The 14,882-nt window shown below is 38.7% G+C and overlaps 1 protein-coding gene across 1 annotated transcript in view; it reads right to left on the bottom strand.

Moving 5' to 3' along the window:
- panx3 (pannexin 3) overlaps positions 1-14,231 on the bottom strand; it is a 76,372-nt gene extending 62,141 nt beyond the window's left edge. The window contains exon 1 of the mRNA XM_058086782.1: positions 14,134-14,231. The gene's annotated coding sequence lies outside the window, so the exon portion shown is untranslated. The remainder of the gene's footprint in view (positions 1-14,133) is intronic.
- Positions 14,232-14,882: the final 651 nt, after the last annotated feature.

Raw genomic sequence — 14,882 nt, 5'->3', positions numbered from 1 at the left:
TATTATTGAAACAGAGAGCAGATAGTAGAATAGTAAACCACCATTTAAGTAAAGATAAAATATTGTCAGAAATTCATATTAACATTTTACTTTACTTTACACCAGGGGTCTCATACTCAATTTACCTGGGGGCCACTGGAGCTAGGGTCTGGGCAAGGCTGGGCCGCATCAGGTTTTCCAAAAAAAAAAAACGCATTTATTAAAAACAGAAAAATATACAAACTTTTTCAGTGCTTTGGTTCCAACTTTCTACAATAAAAGCTCTGATAAAACATTCCACTGTTCTCAAATATCTTAATTTTTATTTTTCTGCACAAAATAAGATGAAAAATAAATAAACAAATAAAAAATAAAGAAAATCAATCAATCAGTTATAAATTAATATAATAATAATAATAATAATAAAACGGCAAATACTAAAAACTTAAGAAACCACATATAGTTGGTGGGTAAACAAAATTTTTTTCTGATTAAAATTAACAAAGCATTATTAGAGCACTGTAGACATGACAAAACAATACGATAGTCACATTTATACTTTTTTTTATTTACAACATATTGCGCAACTGCAGGGTCTTGAGACACATGCTAACTCGCAAACTAGAGCGCTAGCGACCTAAACGGTAGCCTTCAAGTTATTTCCTTTAAACTTAAATAGCCAAAAACTTACCACTTCCACACGGATAGGGAGGATAACTATTAACAGTTATTTAACCTTTAACATGAACATTAATCAAACATAATAATTTTTTCTGGGTACATGATACCATACAGCATCCATATCAAACTTGCGCGGGCCGCACTAACATTAAACTTTCATATCAAGGCGGGGGCCTCAAACTTGTGTGGCCCGCGGGCCGCGTGTTTGAGACTCCTGCTTTACACAATAAGGATGTTACTTTGTTTGCCGAGTTGTTGTACTTTACTAAGTAGCCAAATCGGATGTGGACGTTGTGGCTTCATGTCAAATTTGAGATTCACAACTTCCTTCCTCGGTTTTCCGTACATTCCTGTATGATCATTGGTAGCGAAAAAGGCATCTCTGGATGGATGTCTTTAAGAAAAGGAAAAATGTTGGCGGGTCAAGGTGGAAAAAAGGAGGACCAAAAGACAGTTTTCCCACACTGCAGCCATAGCCCCAGTTGTTCAAGGACCTCCATAACAACAGCTGCACAGAGATTTAGTGGTTCATGTTGCTATGACAACAGCAAGCTCAATTGGCATGCACAGACTCCGTACTAAGAGTGAAAAAGGACATTATGCCAAAATACCACCTCAATAAAACAAAGGCGTGTTTTTTATTGCTCTAAGATTCAGGAGCACGTGTGAGGGAGGCAAGTAATTAATTTTGCAATATAATGCAACTGTAAGTCATGCTCTTAAATTCACAAGAATCACCCACGCGTATTGACAACCAACTGAGCAGCCTCACGCTTAAAACTCATATTTACCGAGGAAAAAAAACACCTCATACAATAGATGCTTAAAAAAAAAAAAAGCAATGCCTGGCAGCTGGATGTGCCACAGATCTCTGACCAGCAGGAAGTGCAACAATCAGTGATATGTGTGTTCTTTTAACAAACAGGATATGTGCACTGTAGAAGTCGGTGCCTGTGAATATTCTTATTGTATTCTCAGAGCATTGAATCGATCGCAACTGGACTGGTCAGGTTGTCTTAGAACAGGGGGTCTCAAACATGCGGCCCGCGGGCCAAATGTGGCCCGCAGGACACTTGTTTGAGGCCCCGCCTTGATATGAAAGTTTAATGTTAGTGCGGCCCGCGCAAGTTTGATATGGATGCTGTATGGTATCATGTACCCAGAAAAAATTATTACGTTTGATTAATGTTCATGTTAAAGGTTAAATAACTGTTAATAGTTATCCTCCCTATCCGTGTGGAAGTGGTAAGTTTTTGGCTATTTAAGTTTAAAGGAAATAACTTGAAGGCTACCGTTTAGGTCGCTAGCTCTCTAGTTTGCGAGTTAGCATGTGTCTCAAGACCCTGCAGTTGCGCAATATGTTGTAAATAAAAAAGTATAAATGTGACTATAGTCGTGTTTTGTCATGTCTACAGGGCTCTAATAATGCTTTGTTCATTTTCATCTGAAAAAAATAATTTGTCTACCCACCAACTATATGTGGTTTCTTAAGTTTTTATTATTTGCCGTTTTATTATTATATTTATTTATTTATTACTGATTGATTGATTTTCTTTATTCTTGATTTGTTTATTTATTTTTCATCTTATTTTGTGTAGAAAAATAAAAATGAAGATATTTGAGAACAGTGGAATGTTTTATCAGAGCTTTTATTGTAGAAAATTGGAACCAAAGCGAAGTTTTTTAAAAACTTATTATATTATATATGTATATTTTATGTTGGGTGCCATACATCAACCCATTAAAGTTAATTCCATGATGCGGCTGAATAACAGGTATCCCACAGGGATCGTAACAAGAGCCAGTGCAGCATCACCACGGGGATAAGCCTGCCGCTGATAAGGGGCGGCTGTTCCAGTCAAAACATGTTCCAAACTTAAACGCGTCTCTCTTTGTCGTTTCAGCGTGACATCGTTTTTTCTCACCAATGCCACAAACCGACTTTTGCCTGATATTTTGACAATGATTCAACAACGAATAATATGAGAGTCCCTTATGAACAGCGGAGGAAAGACAAACAGGAATCCATTGCTAAAAATACCCAAGTCCGGATGAGTCAGGATCAAGTGAGCATACAAAAAGTTTCCTCCAGTCTGTTTTCCATAAAAACCTAGCAAAGACGTTCCATTCATCATTACATTCCATGACTGGACTCCTATAGAGCAGCTACCCGCAATAACCCGCACAAAAAAAAGCTTTCTACATCTTCCGGAATCTGCACCTATTCCAGTTGTATTTTGTTTTTTTTTCATCGCATTACGATTGCAATAAAATAACCACTTTTATTTAAAAAGGACCTATTATGCAGATTTTCTGCCCTTTGTATTAAGTTGTGGACTCCTATAGAGCAGCTACTCGCAATAACCCGCACAAAAAAAAAGCTTTCTACATCTTCCGGAATCTGCACCTATTCCAGGTGTATTTTGTTTGCTTTTCAGCGCATTACGATTGCAATAAAATAAGCACTTTATTTAAAGAGGACCTATTATGCTGATTTTCTGCCCTTTGTATTAAGTTGTGTACTCCTATAGAGCAGCTACCCGCAATAACCCGCACAAAAAAAGCTTTCTACATCTTCCGGAATCTGCACCTATTCCAGTTGTATTTCCTTGGATTTCCAAAAACGGTCAGTTTTAATTTATTCCACCCCACGGCCCGCCTCTGGGCACACTCTTTCCACTGTAATTGGTCGTACTCTCAAGCGCTCCCGAGGACTTCCAAACTACTGCCAGACCACACTTTTAAATTTTGCTGGTATAGGAGTTGATAATAAATGAATAAACCCTTTGGGCAGCTACTTGAAAAGTACTTGGGATACAAATTAAAAACTTTGGATTGTTTCTATAAAGGCCACTATTGACAGCACCCTCAAGACAGACCTTCAATCACTTATGCATCATTCAAGTGTCAGCATTGGTTTGACCCCGCTGCCTCTCTTTCTAAAATATTTTCCTATAAAGTTAAATCAACAATCCAACACTATCGGATTCCCAACTCCCATTTGCACCACACTGACACTGGAGCACGCCAAAGCAGTGCCAGCAAGGGAGATGGGTCCATGCTTGCCACAGATGTATCAAGACATTGACCAGACTCAAGCGCTTTATGGGAGGGGAAGTTCGAAAGCTTTGTCACATTGCGCACATGACATTGTTCCAACTCCAAGCTGCCGTATTTACCCACTTGCTGACTTGGCAGCTGTTTGAGACTCATTTTAGCACAGAGCTGTCATCAGTCTTTTGGAGATGAACCTTTACCAAGTTACACAGTGTGTGGGAGGCGTGTCTGCGGGTGCTGAACGGATACCTTTCTTCTCTTTAATTCAATTGTTTATTATCCGTTCATTCATTATCTATGCCGCTTGTCCTCATTCCGGTCACGGTTGAGCTGAAGTCTGTGGCGGCTGACTGTCACGCGTACTATTGTCGTAAACAGTACTTGACAAGGTGTAAATAAGAGCGTGGTCATTTTGTGCCAATGCGTACCATTTTCAGTCACAAATTAGTTTTCACGCTTTTTAGGCGTGCCATAACGACACATTTGCAGAGGCAGAATGCATGCAAGCTATCATGCTCCTTTTTCAACCCTTTGCATTGACTTGTGATCTTCTATAGAGCAGATACACACAATAACCTGCACAGAAAACTTTTTAGATTTTCCAGAATCTGCACCTATTCTAGTTGTATTTCCTTGGATTTGTGCTTCCTGTCTGCTTTAACTTATTCCAGCGACAGTCCGTCTCCGGGCATGCCCACTCAGCTGGTGACACACCGAAAGTGCTCCCTAACTATGAACTATATAAGGAAGTCCGCCCCTCTGTGACATCACAAAGGGGCAGTTTAACCACGCCTTTGGAAACCGAGTGTTTAGAGCAGAGGTAGGGAACCTATGGCTCGGGAGCCAGGTAGGGCTCTTTTGATGACTGTATCTGGCTCTCAAGCGTTTCTTACCACAATAAAAATGTATTTTTGCTAACATTTTAAAGTAAACATCACAGAAATGACTTAAAAATAATCAACAACTTTCTTATGCATTTTAATCCGTCTATCTCTTTTCTACTGCAATACGGCCAACCATATCTATCTTTCCTGATGATATTTTCCAGGTCACACACCAAAACTCGATTATTACTGGGTAATGCGGTAGTCTACCTCAGTCATTGAGATGTCAACATGTAAATGTAAACTTTCCTCCTTTAGTCAAATAGTCACCTAGCTAAAGCTGCAGAACCAAGCCTTCTGACGAAGATGGCCAAAAGAATGAAATATGTGTACGGAGTACGGTGCAAAACCATGCAGCAGCAGAAGTTGCATTAATGGCAGCAAGTATTTGATTTATTATTGGACACTGCGCTGCTCACGAAAGTGTGCTGGCCACACCCCATTGGCGTGGGGTAGTGTGCCTGGTCTACGTAATTAGAGCCCATTATATCTAAAACTGTTGGTCTTACATAAAAATGCACACATTTTATTGCATTCAATGTTTAAAAAAATGTATATGGCTCTCACAGATACACATTTTAAAATATCTGGCCTTCATGGCTCTCTTAGCCAAAAAGGTTCCCGACCCCTGGTTTAGAGCCATCCCAAACTTCGTTCAAAGCTCACTTCCTAATGCGCAAACCTCATTATCTGAAACTTTGGCATGGTTTAACACAAGAATACAACATTGTAGCTACATTTATAGGTCAGAAAAGTGGAAAAAGCATAAAAGGTCCATTATAAAATCGATTTACTCACTTGGAGTGATCATGATTGACCTATAGTAGTTTCTTGGTAGTATTAAAAAAATATTGACACCACTCTGTGGATCGGCAAATATTCAGAATAATAGAAAAGTCAACAAATTCTGTCACAAATACGGAAAAACTACAAAGGTTGAGGTGTAACCTAAGTCCAGTGAAAGCTTGTATTTTGCTAGCAATGTGCGGATCGATATTGATATAATCTAAAATTGATTCACAAATCAAAATATTGACACTTTTGATACTTCTGTCATTTGAGGTCATGTATATTATTACCAGGAACAGGAAGACAGTGGAAACTAACTCAATTATTTAGATCTTGTCTCGATGATATGCGGTTGGTGGGAACTATGTTTTCTTCCACCTCTGCAGCGACACACTGCTACGTCAGTCAGTCAGTCAGGCTGTTGAAACAATGGCCGATCGTAAACGGAGCCATCCACACACAGCCAAGATGCTGTGTGCGATACAGTAAGGAGTTGTGTCAGGACAACAAACATCAGAGGGAGAGAGCAGTCAGAGAACAGTGTCAGGTGATCTTTGGTCTTTGGTATGGTCAATGTTATCCATGGAAAGGAATATTCCAATCGCGTGTCTACATGCGCCGCTATAATCAACCAGAATAGTCAATGGGGCATGCGCAGTAAAGCGTAAACACCAACATCACGTGACAGATGGCGCTAATGCACATTAAAGCTGCTTGGAATTGGAATATTTGGGTCTATGTATACGTGACTAATGTGAAGTTTTAAGCGGCACTCAGCACTGTTGCTGTTGTTCAAACTGACTATGCTTATGGCATTAGTAACAAAAGAAATGAATTATTCACAAATAGCTGCATTGGTTAAGCTTAGAGTAATAATATGTGATATATTGGTTAATATGCTGTCAGGTAGCAGTAAGATACATATGGCATTTGAACATGCATCAGATGACAATTGAATGCATCACATAATCAGTTCACAGTTCCACATGTCCAAAAGGAGTAGGAAGAAGCAAAGCTTATTAAATCCTACCCCTCCATCTGGTACTTTTACAATCAGTAACTGTTACATTTGTTCACTTCCTGCTTTCCGTAATACAGTTTAAGGTTTTTTTGGGGGGTTTTTTTGTTGTTTTTTTTGTAATTTTTGTCCCGTACCGAAGTATGAGGTGATATGACCATACAATTATGTAATGTTAATTATGTGTACCATAGTAACAGTCAATATAGTGTTACCACTCACTGCCACTGCCATTTCTTTATCAGCACTCGCCGACTTCTTTCACCATTAGCCTGTTAGCTTCAGCCTTCAAGCGTTCAAGTGAGTTGAAATACCCTTCAATTATACCCCAGATTAAAAGTTACCGTTTTACAGAAACATAAAAGCCAAACAGTTCAGAAAAAATGTACCAAGCGGTGACTTAAGAGCCGATGTGTTTTGCATCTGTCAGTTGCAACGGGACAGCATCGCCGCTGCTGCAAACGTGAGTCAAAGTCAAGTGGCGCATTAATTCCTTCTCTTCTTTGGCATTTAAGCTGCTTTTTTGATCACATCACACAACCTCCGTCACTTTTTAGGAATTTTCTTAACATTAACATCTAATCCCAGTACACATGCTAATACTGCACCCCACACACATATTCCAGTTCATTTACTATGCATGAAATAATCTAATTGATAATAGTGGTAGTTACGCGCACATAGATAAGATAAAAGAGTATGAACCAATTATGCCGAGAGAGAGAGAGAGAGAGATGGGAAAAGTAATTATTCCTTGTAGCGGAAAGAACTCTTAAAATCTCTTACTGTTCTTCACTGAGCAATGCGACTGCATTAGCAGATGTACGCGGTAAATATGACTATGCTAACTAAAAAAATATCATTAAAAAAACATGTGAAGAATGGGGAAAAAGTCTCCTTAGCAGCAATAAAGTAGAAAAGAGACAGATGGAAGGATCGGTCACGCCTACAAATCAGACGTGTCATTAAAGTCATTAAATTTGAAACACACTTAAATTAGAGATTTAATTGCATTGTGGTTAGTTTGCACCACCGTACAATCATACATGGCACAAACACAAATCAGCAACGTGTGCCTGTAACTCTAAATATCCAAAGGATAATGACATTTAATAAGGTAAATGTAACTTCTTAAACGCGACAACTATATATACAAAATGATATCTTGTTTATCTTGCATGTACAAGGTCTACATCAGGGTATTAGTATGTATTTCCTCAAGCAAACATCCACAATATCATAATGTCTAACTTATGTTATGATATTCAGCGGAATCTCGGTTAGCAACCGCCTTGGTTAGCGTGTTTTTTGGTTAAGGTCGTAAATTTACGCCACAATTTTGCCTCGGTTTGCGTTCATTCTCCGGTTAGCTTGCAATAAGGTGCGCGACAAAAATGACAAAACATCCTTCCTTGTTAGCATCCTATTAGCTACCTACCAGTCAACACAATGGCAACCGGAATCGAAAGTTGTGTCGTCCATCTGAAGACCGGAGAGTTCTCAAAATGAAAGTAAAAGTATCCTTAAATGTTTATTTATCCCTTTTAAATGTATTTATATGCATTTCAAATTCATCAACAATTGTTGCCTCTTTTCTCTTTCTCTTTTATTGCGGAATCGACTGAGAAAATAATTGTTCAATGCTGTCCTACTGAATACTTTCCAACAACTAGTCCATGGTGTTATATTTGTAAATAAATTATGTTACGGTATACTGTAGTTGTTTAGATATTTGATCTGTCACAACAGCAAGAAAATTGTGTCAGAGTGCTTGAAAAGTATCTTTTCACCCTTTTTTTTTTTTAGTCAGGAACTGATATTTTCCCGAAACTTACCTATGTTCTACTGCTGATTACTAAAGAACAGAAGGGGGTAGAGACAAGCTTTTTTTTTCAGATGAAAGATGGGAGTCTAATCTTTCATTTGGTAGGTTCCATGTTTATACAGCCAGTACCTTGAAAGATCACTCAAAATCGTCTAAAACAGGGGTCTCAAACACGCAGCCGGCGGGCCAAATGTGGCACTGAAAAAGTTTGTATATTTTTCTGTTTTTAATAAATGCGTTTTTTTTGGGGGGGGGCTGATGCGGCCCAGCCTTGCCCAGACCCTAGCTCCAGTGGCCTCCAGGTAAATTGAGTTTGAGACCCCTGGTCTAAAATGATTGGTAGTGAGCGTGATTTGCATTGGCATTGCAGCCTTTGTGGTACGTATCGCCATATTGTGCCAAATTTGCATGTAAAAAGACATTTCCCTAAGAGGTGTGCCAGCACTCTTGACGATGAAGAGATTTTCATGTCGCCCTGTGCATTTATGAGTGTTAGAGGGAAGCACTAATGCAGACTTACACACCGCTTGCCAGGGATTTCCTGAGCTATCGTCTACTGTCGAATAGAAATATTTTGAACCTCACCCAGCTCAGCTGTTACCAAGATCCTCCAATATAATAAATTCAGGATTTACTGGCAGGCTTCATATTTCTGCGTGTGAAGCTCTGCTCATTTATTAGGATTATCTACATTTCGCCAGAGATAAGATCTGACGGCACAATTATTCTTTTAATGCAGAATATATAATAAGCTGTTGCTAATTTGATTTTGTGTTTGATCCTTGAATAATAACTACTGGTATCTAGAAATAACTTTTAATTGTTTTCATAATGACATCAAAAGGAAATTATTCAGATGCTGCGGATGTCAGGGACATTAGTGAGTGTAAATAGCCTACTTTCTCAGACGTGCTAAACGCTGCGTGTGCGGGTAGTGCTCTTTCAAGAAAATCATATGTCATGGCTTTATGCCAGATTGTTTCCAGCGAGGGCCACGTACTGAAAAAAGTACTTTTATATTTTGTAACTTTGTCTAACTTGTTTTCATATTTCAACTTTATGCTATTAAAATGACATTACTTTTCCTCATAATATGATTCTGCTGTTGTTGTTTTATTTATTATAATACTATAATAAGTATTCCCAAAATATTTTGACTTTATTTTTGACTTTCATGCATTGTAATTTTCCAAAAATTCCAACTTAAAAAAAAGTAATTATTTATTGTTTCAATATTATGCTACTAAAACGCATGATTCTCATAATATTATGACTCTTTTAAGGTCTTTTTTAAATTATATATATATATATAGTAACTTTGTCTAACTTGTTATGTTTCAACTTTATGCGATTAAAATGACATTACTTTTCCTCATAATATGATTCAGGATTTTGACATTCCTGCATTGTAATTTTCCAAAAATTCCAACTTAAAGTAATGATTTATTGTTTCAATATTATGCTACTAAAACGCATGATTTATTTATTCTCATAATATTATGACTCTTTTAAGATCTTTTTTTAAATTATATTTTTAAAACACGGACAAGGGCCACAAATGGACCTCTGGACCACATTTTGGGCACCCCTGTTTTAGATGATGGAGTGCCTTCCTGCTGGATTTTCATTTTGTCTGAAAAAGGAATGCAATCACAAAACTGATGCAAACATTGCATGAATATTAGAATGGAGAAATACTTGTTGTTTTATTTGTGTTGCACAACAGTGGGTAATATCAGACTTCCACATTAACATTTGATACGTGTTATTATTGCCATTTCCCTGCTTCAGGGTGGTGCCACTGTTTTTTGTTTTTTTTTTAAATAAGACTTAAATCCTTTCTTTTAATGCACCCAGTCATCCATGTTCCAGGGAGCTACACAGCCAGATGATGGCGTTTAGAGCCAAGATAAGTAAGTCCATGTCAAACAAACTGTTTAAGACAAAAATGAAAAAAAAAAATAGAAGCAACAACAACTCTTCGTAACGAGCAGCGAGTGGTGTGGGCCCCTCCTCCATTTAAGAACACTTACAGGATGCTTTGTCTCCAGCACTCTCCGCTCCTCACCTTGCCCTCACAACTATAACAGAGGCCTATGAGCTTATGCTGAACAAGCCGAAACACAACGACAAGCCAATCAATATCCACTTCAAGGTGTGAATGAACATTTTTTTTCATTCAGAAGACCAACAATAGCCACGTATACATGGACCCAAATATTCCAATTCCATTCGGGTTATTTGCTCAAACGGAAAGAATGTAACCTTTGTATACACCTCATTCCGAAAGAAAAGTGCCAATCCAAATGAATATATAATCGGATTCACAGGGGTGGAATATTCCTTTCCCCAATCCGATTAAGGTATCTTGTACCCGCTCAATCGGAAAGTTGTCACGACGAAGGAAAAACTGGCAATACGGAGTTATTCCAACAAGTGAAAGAAAAACTGGAGGAAGTCGGTATGACGTGATGTTGGTGTTTACGCTTTACTGCGCATGCCCCATTGACTATTCTGGTTGATTATAGCGGCGCATGTAGACACGCGATTGGAATATTCCTTTCCATGTATACCATTGTTTTCGGAAAGGTCATTTGGAAAGAGAAAAACTCCTCATGTAAACGTGGCTACTGAGACATGCTTACATTTTTTACTCACTTTTTTGTTTTTGCAAATACATCAAGGCCATGTGCCTCATCAACTCATCGCCGCCACTAACGGATCACATTTCTCTTGTTGATTCAGTCGCCGACCACAATCTATTTCATTTGGAAAAACATCGCCTATTGTGTCAAACCATGTTCAGATACAACTCGTTAATTAAGAACTTTGCCGTTGTATTTAATGAAGCTGTATTCATGAACAGGATACACAAGGGAGTACAGTCTTACGTATATAGCAAACGTTAACACAAATTGCTCATTTACTGTCATCGGGATTTCACAAAGCTCCGACTGAAACAGCAGAATGAGAAAAAAAAAAGCGTTTAAAATATGAAAATAAACAGATGGATACTGTGATCAGACTCATGCCTTCTCTGTGTCCTTCCAGTAAATGGCGGATCATTAATTTGAGCTTCTTGGAGCATAAATCAAGCCGATCCATCTCCCTCCGACCTCGCTCCCAGTTGGCTTACTTAGAAGCATGCCAATGCAACACCGGCTGCGGAATGAGCAACGGTAAGCGTGCAGTCTGTCCCGAAGCTGAGCCGTCTGACAGTATAAACAGGCCTCTGTCTCCTCTTGAGAGCAATCCGGATCAAGCAGGCTTAGTGGGCATGACCTGTGGGGGGCCTAGACAGGCCCAAAACATGCAAGGCAACATTGTCTTAAGGTTTCGGTGAACAACTGACGAGAACTAAACACATCACGTCGCTCCCAGGCCTGGAAGAGAAGTCAACGAACGCACTCTGCTGAGGATACCCGGCAGACTAAAGGCTTATGAATAATTCCGAACAGCCTCTCTCGGTTTTTTTTTTTTTCTAGCCTGATTTACAGAAATGAAACTCACATCTCTCGCAAATCTGATTGCAAAAAGAAGCCGGCGATGTAAGATGTATTCCTCAAACATGACTATGAAATTATTGCTTTGTGTTTATGTTATGTTTAACATTGGCTAGTTGGAAGCTACTTTTGATAAAGTCTAATTACATCACAGATTTCTGTTCAAAACATCTTTTTTTTTCTCTGTGGGCGCAATCTCCTTAATAATAGAGATTAGAGGCAAACTTCAACTTGCAGGATGTTTCTTAATATGCAGCAAATTTACACTTTTTACTCACACATCCTAAACCAATAGGAGCTTAGCGGTGCAATCAGAAATAACACATATGGGGCATGCATTGTAAGTTTACCACACGGACTACGCAGGTATCAAAACAGATGCTAACCAATACTATTTTACACACATTTAGAACCGCAAGGCATGCTGGGAAGCCTACAAACACACTTAAATGACTATGTAAATGTTTATTATTTGTAATAATTACGTATTTGGAATTGTCTAATGGCTAACGCCGTCCCTGGTCAATAGCAGTCACCATAAATAGATTAAAAAATCTACAGTTAATCCATGTGATCGGTGTTGGTATCGGTAGATCTCACTCATGGATGATCGGTATTGGAATAGTCAGCATAAAAACCTAATCGGAGCATCCCTAATGTATAATATTAATATGAGAAACAAGCAAAAATGTGGAAATGTATAAGAAAACAAATTAAGGGGGGCGGAATCATACTAATAATACGTTTTTGTCTGTTTTTTTCTTTGGGTTGGTTTAGAAAATGTATAAGTGGCCCCCGCGTCTTTTGTTTTTTCATTATGCGACCCTCAGTGGAAAAAGTGTGGACCCCACTAATACATTATATGGAATACAGCTATACATTGTATTGCTAGTTTTGCTACAGTTTTGCATCAAGGGCAATTATGCAAATTACAACCCAACACCACAGATAGATCACAGCCCTGTTGGAAACTGACTATGCAAACGATGATTGAAAATGACACCCCCAACCCCCAGCATGCCCGACAACAGAACACACTCAACCAGCATTGTCCTTATCCTGATAATACCCAGAACCATGTCCTGAGTCGATTTAACGTTTCTGAGTGTCACTTCCAAAATAAACGGGGCACGTTGACAAACGGTAGCCAATCGTTTTCCAATTGTCTAAAAAGGTAGTAGCGGTGGTGTTTATCAAAGCACTTAAGCCCCACAACTCTGCAGATGTCAAACGTGTCTGCCGGCAGGAGCTAAAGTGGTGTAAATTGCTATTGTGATTTCTCGGGGAAGCACATAATCAGTCCACAAATGACTTCATTAAGCTGATGGGGGGGGGGGGGGGCAGCTAATTAAAGAATTAGCTGTGGACAGCAACTTGCATGGTATGTTATTGTACTATATCACTGCAACTTCTGTTTAAGTTTTTTGTTGTTTTGTCAATGGTTGTGCTTCAATCCATATTATGTCTATTGGAGATTATTATACATTCGTATATATATGACTCAGCCAGGTAACGTCATACAGTTTATTTTAACATTAGACATCATTTAGTGGACAAAAGCACACAAGTGAAGACATTTGTTTAGCATTTCATGTTCTTCCATACAAACACTATGGAGCACTACTATGAAAAAAGCACTTCATAAACTGAAAACACACACTGAAAAAAAACACCTGACAGCAGTTATATGAAATAAAACATTCCACAGTACAGTCACAGCGGAAAAAAAGTTATTTTCATGTAGTAAGTGGAGACATTTATTAGGATAAAAACAACATTTACTGAACTATACCTTAAACATTAGCTCGGTAGCTTGGACTTTTCGTTATGATGTACTGTTATGATATATTTTTTAAATAAAGTTTGTCAGTCAAAATGAACGTGTTCATTCGAGCGTTATGGTATATTTTTTAAATAAAGTTTATGAGTCAAAACAAACGTGTCAATTCGAGCGTTGTTTTAAAAATGAAAAAGGGAATTGCCGATAGATTGCTATGTAGGATGAATCCGCGGCAATGCATTTAAAACCAACATTTATGTTTCCCATCCGCACAAAAGAAACGATATCAAATGATCCCTCCGTGCATGCATCGCAAAGGCAAAACCGGCAAATTGAAATCCAAACGAAGACCAAAAAAATCCACTTGTCTACGAGTCCAGCACAAAAAACACATCTTCCCTCCTTTCCCTCTCTTTTCCTCTCCCTTCCTCTCCTTCCTCCTCCTCCCTCTCTCTCCCTCCCTCCCTACCAGCCTCTCTCACTCCGGCCTGCCTGTCTTGACTCCATGAACAATGTCCTGCCTTTTGGAATGGCGGGGAGGGAAGTGGGGGGAGGGGGGGTAAAGGCCGTTCAAGTGGTAAAGCAAGCACTGACATTGAAAATGAATGACAGCTTACCTGCATGCCAATCTTCATCAGACTGACACTGGGCTGACAGCACAGCCTATACTCCTCCACACAGCCGGTGACGTCACACACCACAAGCCCCTCCCACCTCCTGCTCGGTCTATGCTCCCGGGTTTTTCCCAATACAGCGTCAATGATCCCTTCACGTGTCCATGGGAAAAAACGAGCACACAACAGTCCGTCCTTCTCCATTGGGGGAAATGTTGCTTTATGATGTTAAGGAAAATTTCATCGTATTGACTGTAAGATGGGAGTGTATAAATGAATGAAATTGTGTCATTGATATGATTGTAATCGCTGCATTTTCTTTGTATAATTTGTGTCATACAAATTACGTGGGGCTTTAAAGTACACACAGGGAAGTGTAATTAATATGGAAAACATACAAATATTCGAATACAGGACAAAAATACATCCACTATTATGTACTTACGAATTGTCTAGTTAAATATACATGGTCAAGGTATTCTAGGATGTATTAAATAAGAATACTATCTGAACTTTCCCCCCACATTTTCGACTTGTTTTGACAAGAAAGTGGGAAAGATCGATCCCAATATTGATCATGTTCATACCGTTCATAATATGTTCATAATATTGATATATTGTTATGTTTATAAAGTCCGGGAATACGTTCTTGGGCGCTGGAGAGCTTTTGGGACAAAATGAAAGGATTTGAATGACAGCCAACAGTAGTTTTTGCTCATCTTTTGCACTTTTGGTTTTATTTTGTTGAAACA

Source organism: Doryrhamphus excisus, chromosome 11, assembly GCF_030265055.1.
Source record: "Doryrhamphus excisus isolate RoL2022-K1 chromosome 11, RoL_Dexc_1.0, whole genome shotgun sequence".
Taxonomy (NCBI): Eukaryota; Metazoa; Chordata; class Actinopteri; order Syngnathiformes; family Syngnathidae; genus Doryrhamphus; species Doryrhamphus excisus.
This window is presented reverse-complemented; position numbering and strand designations above follow the sequence as displayed.